This window comes from Eubalaena glacialis, chromosome 10 (assembly GCF_028564815.1).
Source record: "Eubalaena glacialis isolate mEubGla1 chromosome 10, mEubGla1.1.hap2.+ XY, whole genome shotgun sequence".
Lineage (NCBI taxonomy): Eukaryota > Metazoa > Chordata > Mammalia > Artiodactyla > Balaenidae > Eubalaena > Eubalaena glacialis.
The window spans coordinates 23,895,146-23,905,528 of NC_083725.1; the positions used below are offsets into that span (position 1 = coordinate 23,895,146).

The 10,383-nt window shown below is 39.7% G+C and overlaps 1 non-coding gene across 1 annotated transcript; it reads left to right on the forward strand.

The window, feature by feature from the left end:
• Positions 1–8,577: 8,577 nt before the first annotated feature.
• Positions 8,578–8,685, forward strand: LOC133100206 (U6 spliceosomal RNA). Its single transcript, XR_009702444.1, has one exon. It is a non-coding gene; the product is annotated as a U6 spliceosomal RNA (small nuclear RNA).
• The last annotated feature ends 1,698 nt before the right edge of the window (positions 8,686–10,383 follow it).

Genomic DNA, 10,383 nt, shown 5'->3' on the forward strand with positions numbered 1-10,383 from the left:
TTTGTTACAGATTTTCACATTAGAAATGAGAAAACCTCCAAAACAACCTACAAGGTAAGTTATCTTACTGTGTTGGCTGAAGAAGTGCACACCATAGCTGAAAGGCTTACAGAAGGTTTACAGTTGACAATGCTGAATGCCTGCAGAATGAAGTCCATAGAGAAATCGTGGTAGTGCCACTTTCCAATGACACAGCAACTAGTTATATTAAAGTTTGGGCTACCGATGTGATAAATGAATTCTCATGTGCAGAAATTGTATTTTTGCTTTATCAATGGGACAAATCTATAGATGTGGCTGGGTTTGCTGTTTTGCATGTTTTAATCCATTATCAGCCCCAGCTAATAAACACTGAAGATCTTTCATGGGAACACGTGGCAACAAACACAAAGAGCTGAAGAACTTTTCTGACAACAAACTTGTTGCTTGGCAAGAAACACGAAACGTTGAATACCTTTTTTGAGGCTCATGGTTTATCCTGGAACAAGTCTGTTGACATTTGCACAGATGACACAAAAGCCAAGGTGAGTAAAACTACTGGCACCTTAGCACGAATCGAGGCAGTGGCATTAAATTGTACTGTCTTTGTATTCTTCACCACGCAGTTAAAAAACAAAACAAAACAGTTTCACTTAGGAAAGTCCTTGATAAACCTGTAAAACTTGTTAATCTCATCAGACCTCAACTCCTTGAATACACATCGTTTTCGTATTTCTCCCCAACAAAATGAGGAGCACTTGTGTTGCAAAGTGAAGTATGGCGTTTGTCTCAAAGAAAAGCTCCTGTCAACTGCTTCATTTGTGATCTGAGCAAGCTACTTTTGTCATGGAACACCATTTTTACTTGAAAGAACAGCAGGAGGACAAATCATGATTATTCAGACTTGGGTATTTGGTTGACATTGTGTTGGAAATAAAGAGTGAGCCCTTTATTTCAAGGAAAACATTGACACTTTTTTTCTTGCCAACGATAAGACTGAACGTTTAGGGGAAAATTAGAATACTGTAAAACTTGAATTCACCACCATATGTTTGACAGCTTCCGGATACTTTCTTTATATGTTATGTGATGACATTAATGAATTATTTTGTATTGTTTGAGGTATGTCAACATTGAGAAGATCTGCATAACTCAGTAAACCAATATTTTCCAAATGAAAAAAATGTGTGAAGTTACAAAAATATTCATGAGTAAAATATCCATTCAAAGTGTCAAATAGACTGATGGATTTTAATGTAACCATTAAGATGGTATGGTGTGATGAATTGGGAGACTGGGATTGACATATATACACTAATATGTATAAAGTGGATAACTAATAAGAACCTGCTGTATAAAAAAATAAATAAAATTAAATTTAAAAAAAAGATGTTATAAAAGTTTCATTAGTTTAGTTTCTGATTCCACATTGTAAGTAACCTTTAAATGCTATCACTTGTCGAGTTTTGGTGTAGCATCAAAGAATACCCATAATTATCTGAAAAAACTATTAAAATGCGCCTCCCTTTCTTGTTTATCTGTATGAAGCTAGATTTTCTTCATATACTTCAACCAACACAACACAACAGATTGAATGCAGAAGCAGATATGAGAGCTGTCTTTTATTAACTCAGACATTAAAGAGATTTGTAAAAAATGTAAAACAACTAAATTTTGTTTTGGAAAATATAGTTTAAAGTATAGCTTAAGAAATGTCCTTGTCTTATAATGGGATTATTATTTTATTAAGGAATAAATACATACCAAACATTGGAGAATTACTGTGCTACTCTATTCCTCTGCACAGCACTTATCACATACCTACCAATCCAATAAAATTGGTCATAAATACTCAAGGCTGTTTGAATTGCCTAAGCTTTCCTCATTTACTCACACTAGTCCTTATTCTGGCTCCACCTCTAGCCGATTCCAAACTTTTGGCCCCATTTTCTACCGCCCAACTCTGAACACACCTGTGGCAGCCACCCCCCACCTCCCTCCATCTAACAGAACCCAGTTTTGTTTCCCCCTCCTCTGAGTGCCTTGACCTTCAGAGCAGTCCAGGGCCCTCTCCAGCCCCAAGGGGGCACCTTAGTTTCGTCTAACCCAATATGGCTGTCTCATTCCCTTTGCTAAATCATTGGTTTAAGCGTGGCCGTGAGACCATGAGATGTGAGAAATCTTCTGAGGACCCTGGGAAGGTTTCCTCAGTCTTAAAATGGGACATAAGACAGGGTTGATTCCCTCCTTCTGCCTGGATATTGTTGTTGATATATGAAGCCCAGAACCACTGCAGCCATTTGGGGCCCATGAGGAGAATCAGCCTAGCAAACAAGCCCATGTGTGGAGGATGACTGAACGTAAAGATAGAGGCGATTTGGCCCTTGATGACATTGCTGTTCTATAAACGAGTCCTGCCACTGCCCAGTCTCTAGAGCTCTAACTAGGAGCTCTTACATTTCCTATTGAGAATTTACCTTTTCTTCAGCTGAAAATATCCAAACCCCTCTGGACATTCATGCAAATTATTTCTCCTTGCCTCTGCCCACTCCCATTAGCTCTCCACTCTCCGGTTTCCTTCGGTGAGAAGACATTCTAGAAGAGCAAAAGGCACAAGCTTTAGACCCAGGCTGCCCAGGCCCAAAGCTGGCTTGGTCACATCCTAACTGGTGAGAGAAGGCAATTAATTTATTGAATCTGCTGGGCCTTGGTTTCCTCATTTGTGAAAAGTAGCAAATAAGAGGGCTACATTTCATGAGTTTAAGGGTGGGGGAGGGGACTAAAAGAGCTAATACTTTTAAAGCATTTGGAACAGTTTTCACTTTCTTGAAATCCATCAAAGGAGGATTCAAACAAGGTGAACTTTTAGTGAATGGCATGCATTTTTGCTCACAGATTTCATTTAGACCACAATATTAGGTTGGACCATATGAAGTTACCAGTAACCCACTGTTTCTGACTTACAAAAATGGCAGTTTCACATGGTTCAATCTACTACCCCTGGAAACTATGCTTCAGAGCTGTGAAAGAAAGCTCTCTTCTCTTTTGGAAAAGAAGAGCAGCTCCAGAAGCAGGTCCACAAAGGACAGGATATTGGAGATTAAACTAGGGGCTGCCAGGGAGTTCCCTTCTATTATAAGCAGGCAGCAGAGGCTGAAAATCAAAACAAGTAAATGGATTACGTGTATTTAATTTGAAAACAGTACAGTGCTATCTAAAATTATTATAAAAATACTGTTTTTCATATAAGCAATCTTTAGTGCCTCATCCATGAAAAAGATACATTTTAATAGTAATATATTTTACATTTCAGTTTTTCACTTGAAAAGACCAAAATGTAAAGGAATTCATTGGCCGCCCCATAGACATTGTGACTTTTATTCATCTCATGATCCTGGGCAAGTCACATGGTCTGGAGTAAAATATGGGTTCTTAAGCTTTGGAGAGTCTGAGGCTTCAGGTGTCTTTCTCACTAAACTGGTTTAAATTTTAATTAGAGGATAATTCCATACTAAGAAATGTGGCCTTTTGACACCCTCCCCGGGGGATAATATACCAGCTGCCAGCTACAAGGAACTTGATTTTTTTCAAAACACCGGGCATTTGGCAAAGGCAGTGCTGAGCCACTCACCACGGCGCTCCGCGGAGGCCGAGTGCGGGGGCTGCTCTGCCCTATTTCATAAGTGGAAGCGTCACAAATTGGAGCCGGACAAGACGGCCCAGAAAAAGAATGTGGTGGCCCCATGGTCCCTCACAGTCTGTTTCCTCTAAGAAGGAGCAGGCGCCACCAGGTTTCCAGGCAACGCCCCTCCCCTCTGATGCCTACAGGAGAGACCAGGCTCCCAGGTGCGCCCCCCATCAGGGAGCAAGGTGATGGAGTCAGGGAGGAGCGTCCATGCGGCAGGGGATGGGGGAAGACGTGGGAACGCCCACACAGAAGTGGACACGCTCTGTTCAGAAGGTCACTTTCTGCTCGGGGGATCGCGTCTCTGCTCTGGAATTCTGATGTGGGCCTATTGAGGCCCATGGAAACCACCCCACAGAGACCTGGCATGGGTCCTGGATGCGAGCTACCCTTGAACCAGGAGCAGAGCCAGCTCGGGAGCTCCCTGGTGGTCCGAGCCCTGACCCAAATCACCCTTTTGTTCCCCAAATGGCTTGTATCCCAAGCTCTGGGAAACAACCGTAAGCACTGCTAAATGGGAAATGGAACTCCACGCTTTGACTCAAGGCCTGGCCTTCAGGATGGACACCCTGAGCCCAGTGTCAAGGTACCTGGGCTCCTTTTGGAGCAGACTTGGCTGAGCGGGCTGCCGAGAGGCTGCCCAAAGCTTGGCTTCCTCGTTGGCTGTCTGTGTAGGACGCCTGTGCTTACCTTTCTCCTTCTGTCCTCCCTCCCCACCCCTCCCCTGCCCCCATGAGAGTAGTTACCTCTGGGGAGGGCCGGGAACATGACCTGGGAAGGAAAAAAGCCACCTCAACTTTATTTGCCATCTTCCATTTCTTTTATAAAATTAAAGGTCCCTGCAAACTTTTTATGACAAAATATTAACATGTGATATTTTAGGGAGTGACTTAATTACTCCATATTTTTCTGAATCTTTAAACTTAATACAGTATTTCAACTGTTAACAGTGGTGAAATAAATAGTGATACCCTTTTTCTCCTTTTATGTATTTCTCACATTTCTTCTAATGAGCATGTTTTTCTTTTCTGATTGAAAAAATCTTTTTTAACTGTGTTGAGCAGTTGTTTACATAGGTGCTGTGAGATTGGTGCTCTTTGGAGAATTACTGGGACATGGGCTTGTGCTTTATTAGGAGATGATGCTGGAGGACACAGCCTTTGTACAGTGTCATTGGGGAGCAGAATAAAGACGTTTAACCATAGAACGACACTATAGTGTGTTGGACTCCGACCAGGTCAAAGGTAAGTACATAGGGGGCATGAGGGGAGGGCACTACTTTCAGCTTGCATTTCACTCAGAAAGTTAGTCCATCATCCAAAAGAAGGTTGTAATAGTCCCTCCTCTGGGGAGGAGCAGAGCTATGGTCCTGCACAGAGGGAGAAGCCCTTCCCAGGACAGGCAATAAGGAGCCACATTAGCAGCAGATGGACAGTGTGGGAAGCTGAGAATCAGGTCAAATTGGAACCAGGGCTCTTTGCTTAAGGACTAAGGCTCTCATCATTCGCTCAGTGAGGAGGCCTGGAAGGTCACAGCAAAGCTTCGTGGCATACTCTTTTTATCTCGTATATGAGAATACCTGAGTGTGTGCAGGGAAATCCACGCAGTGCATTCAATAGCAGAGTGTGTGGAAGTTCACTTTCAGCAATACTTTTGTTACTTTAAGGCAGTTTCAAAGAATCTGGCCAGGTTCTTTTGAAGCTTTGACTTACCCCGTCAGAATGCAGCTTCTGAAGGGAGGATTCTGGGAAGATGGTGGAGGAGGAAGCACCAGGAATCTGTCTCTCCACCCAGACAACAACTACAATGGCAGAATCAACCTGATGTAGCTATTTTGGAACTCTGGAGTCTGTTGAAGGCTTGCAACTTCTGGCAGAAGGCTTGGAGGCAAATTGCAGTCAATTGCAGCCAACTTCAGCTCCTGACTCATTAGCAGTTACCCATCCCCACTCCCAGACACATGGCAAGAGGCTGTGCAGCTTGCACACAACTTGTGGGAGCTAGAGTGGGCAAAAGGACCCTGTCCCCCAAATACCGGGGACCTGTGCTCTGACTGCTGACCACATAGGTGCAGACAAAGAGGGTGAAGCCATTGCTGTTGCACCTCCCCTCATTGGTTCATATCCCTCCCCCTTCAGGTTGAAGTGAATGCCAGAAGATTTAAAGGGCCAGTGCGCTTTCCCCCGCCCATCATTTTTTGCTTTTCCTCTTTTGGGAGCCTGAACCTAAAGACTAGGACATTCAAAAACAGCTGAATATACAGAGAAAATTTAAAAGTGACTGTGCATGCTCAGGGAAAGGCTCAGAAAAGACCTGAGAAGACATTAAGTTTACAACTCAGGCTGATCCTTGGCACAGAGACAGCTTATAACAGTCAAAAAATGACAACAAAAAACATCAAACCCTGGGGGAGGGGGAGAATCTGAGAGTTTCCAGAGTTACCACATCATTAGATTAAAATGTCCAGTGTTTAATACAAAATCACAAGGCCCATTCAAACAAAGGGGAAAAAAATCAACAGAAACTGTCCTTGAAAAAGACCTAATGGCAGATATACTAGACAAAGACTTTAAAACAACCATCTTAAAGATGCTCAAAGAACTAAAGGAAGATGTGGAGAAAGTCAAGAAAATAATGTGTGAACAAAATGAAAACATCAATAAAGACATAGGAAACACAAAAAGAAACCAAAAAGAAATTCTGGAGCTGAAAAGTACAATAACTGAAGTGAAAAATTCACTAGAGAGGTTCAAAGGCAGATCTGAGCAGGCAGAAGGAAGAATCAGTGAACTTGAAGATAAGACAATGGAAATTATCAAGGCTGAAGAACAGAAAGAAAGAAGATTAAAGAAAAGTGTGACATGACACCATCAAGAGGACCAACATACACATTGTGGGAATCCCAGTAAAAGAAGAGAAAGAGAAAGGGGCAGAGAGAATATCTGAAGAAATAATGACTTAAAATTTCCCAAATTTGATAAAAGACATGAATATAAACATCCAAAAAGCTCAATGAATTCCAAGTAAGATGAAGTCAAAGAGACCCACACAGTCTCATTATAATCAAACTTTCAAAAGACAAAGGGGAAATCTGGAAAGCAGCAAGGTAAGTGAATAGTCACATACAAGGGGATCCTCAATAAGATTATCTGCAGATTTCTCATCAAAAAGTTTGGAGGCCAGAAGACTGTGGGCAGATTTATTCAAAGTGCTCAAAGAAAAAAACTGTCAACCAAGAATCTTATATCTGGCAAAACTGTCCTTTAGAGTGAAGGAGAAATCAAGGCATTCCCAGATTAAAAAAAGCTGAAGGAGTTCATGACCACTAGACCTTCCCTACAAGAAATGCTCAAGAGAGTCCTGTGGAGTGAAATGAAAGAACACTAGACAGTAAACTGAAGCCATATGGAGAAATAAAGATCTCATTAAAGGCAACTACATGGGCAGTTGTAGAAGCTAGTATCATTGTAACAATGGTTTGTAACTGTACTTTTTGTCTTCTACATGATTTAAGAGACTAATACATTTAAAGAAAACAACAATTATTCGTGTAATAGCTAGTATTACTGTAACTTTGGTTTGTAACTCCAAATTTTGTTTTCTGCATAATTTAGGAGGCCAGTACATTTAAAAGAATTATTTATGTTTTTCGGCATACAATGTATACAGATGTAATTTTGTGATAACAATAACCAAAAGGGGTGGGGACAGAGCTGTAAAAGAACAGTTTTTGTATGTTATTGAAATTAAGCTGTAATAAATTCAAATTAGAATGTTATAACTTTAGGAAATTAAATGTAATCTCCATGATAACCACAAATAAAATAGTTTATAGAGTATACACAAAAGGAAATTAAGAAGGAATTTAAACATTTCACTACAAAAATCAACAGAACACAAAAGAAGACAGTAATGCACGAAATGAGGGAAAAAATGGCTATAGGGCATATAGAAAACAAACAGCACAGTGACAGAAGTAAGTCCCTTATTATCAACAAAGACAGAGATTGGTAGAATGGATAAAAACACATGACCCAGCTATATGCTGTCTACAAGAGTCTCATCTGAAACCCCAAAACACAAATAGGTTGAAATGGGAAGGATGGAAAAACATATTCCATGCAAATAGTAACCAAAAGAGAGCAGGACTGGCTATACTAATATCAGACAAAGTAGACATTAAATCATATAAGGTTACAAAAGACAAAGAAAGACATTATATATTAATAAAAGGCTCAGTAGAGCAAGAAGATACAACAATTATAAACATTTGCACACCCAATGACAGACTATCAAAATACATGAAGCAAAAATGAGCAGAATTTGAAGGGAGAAATAGAGAGTTCTACAATAATAGAGACTTCAATGCCTCACTCCCAATAAACCAACTAGATCTAACAAGAATATACTGAACATTCCATCCAATGACAACAGCATATACATTTTTCTCAAGTGCACATGGAACATTTTCCAGATAGACCATATGTTAGGACACAAACTAAGTCTCAATAGACTTAAAAAATGATATCATACAAAGTTATGACAGATATCTTCTCTGACCACAACAGGATGAAGTTAGAAAAAAAAAAAACACATAAAGCTGAAAAATTCACAATACTGTGGAAACTAAACAACACACTTTTAAACAATCAACAGATCAAAGAAGAAATCACAAGGAAAATTAGAAACTACGTAGAGATGTGTAAAAGTGAAAATATACCAAAACTTACATGACACAGCAAACATGATGTGAAGGTGGAAATTTATAGCTATAACAAGAAAGAACTCAAATCAACAACCTAACTCTACAACTTAAGGAATGAGAAAAAGAAGAACAAACTAAACCCAAAGCTAGCAGAAGGAAGAAAATAAACATGAGTAGAGGTAGATAAAATAGAGAGTAGAAAAACAGAGTGGCTCAATTCGGCAGCATATATACTAAAATTGGAACGATACAGAGAAGATTAGCATGGCTCCTGCGTGAGGATGACACGCAAATTCGTGAAGCGTTCCATATTTTTGAAATTAGAACACTTCCTAACACTATACACAAAAATAAACTAAAAATGGACTAAAGGCCTAAATGTAAGGCCAGACACTATAAAACTCTTAGAGAAAAACATAGGCAGAACACTCTGACATAAATCACAGCAAGATCCTTTTTGACCCACCTCCTAGAGAAAGGGAAATAAAAACAAACATAAACAAATGGAACCTAATGAAACTTAAAAGCTTTTGCACAGCAAAGGAAACCATAAGACGAAAAGACAACCCTCAGAATGGGAGAAAATATTTGCAAACGAAGCAACTGACAAAGGATTAATCTCCAAAATACACAAGCACCTCATGCAGCTCAATATGAAAAAAAACAAACAACCCAACCCAAAAATGGGCAGAAGACCTAAATAGACATTTCTCCAAAGAAGATATACAGATTGCCAACAAACACATGAAAAGATGCTCAACATGACTAATCATTAGAGAAATGCAAATCAAAACTACAATGAGGTATCACCTCACACTGGTCAGAATGGCCATCATCAAAAAATCTACAAACAATAAATGCTGGAGAGGGTGTGGAGAAAAGAGAACCCTCTTGCACTGTTGGTGGGAATGTAAATTGATACAGCCACTATAGAGAACAGTATGGAGGTTCCTTAAAAAACTAAAAACAGAACTACCATACGACCCAGCAATCCCACTACTGGGCATATACCCTGAGAAAACCATAATTCAAAAAGAGTTATGTACCACAATGTTCATTGCAGCTCTATTTACAGTAGTCAGGACATGGAAGCAATCTAAGTGTCCATCGACAGATGAATGGATAAAGAAGATGGGGCACATATATGCAGTGGAATATTACTCAGTCATAAAAAGAAACGAAATTGAGTTATTTGTAGTGAGGTGGATGGACCTAGAGTCTGTCATACAGAGTGAAGTCAGAAAGAGAAAAACAGATACCGTATGCTTACATATATATGGAATCAAAAAAATAAAATGGTTCTGATGAACCCAGGGGCAGGACAGGAGTAAAGATGCAGACATAGAGAATGGAGTTGAGGACACGGGGAGGGGGAAGGGTAAGCTGGGACAAAGTGAGAGAGTGGTGTGGACATATATACACTACCAAATGTAAAATAGGTAGCTAGTGGGAAGCAGCCACATAGCACAGGGAGATCAACTTGGTGCTTTGTGACCACCTAGAGGGGTGGGATAGGGAGGGTGGGAAGGATACGCAAGGCGAGGGGGATATGGGGATATATGTATACATATAGCTGATTCACTATGTTATACAGCAGAAACTAACACAACATTGTAAAGCAATTATACTCCAATAAAGATGTTAAAAAAAAAAGAAAAATCAATGAAACCAAAATTTGGTTCTTTGAAAAGATCAACAAAATTGACAAACCTTTAGCTAGATGGACTAAGAGAAAAAGAGAGAAGACTCAAAGGACTAAAATAAGAAATGGAAGTGGGGACATTACTACTGATCCCACAGAAATAAAAAGGACTATAAGACAGTACCATAAACAATTGTTTGCCAACACATTTGATAACTTAGATGAAATGAACAAATTTCTAGAAACAGAAAACCTACCAAGACTAAATCTGAGACTAAGAAATAGACAATCTGAGTAGACTTATATTTAGTAATGAGATTGAATCAGTAATAAAAAAAAAAATCTCCCAACCAAAAAAAGCCCTGGACCTGA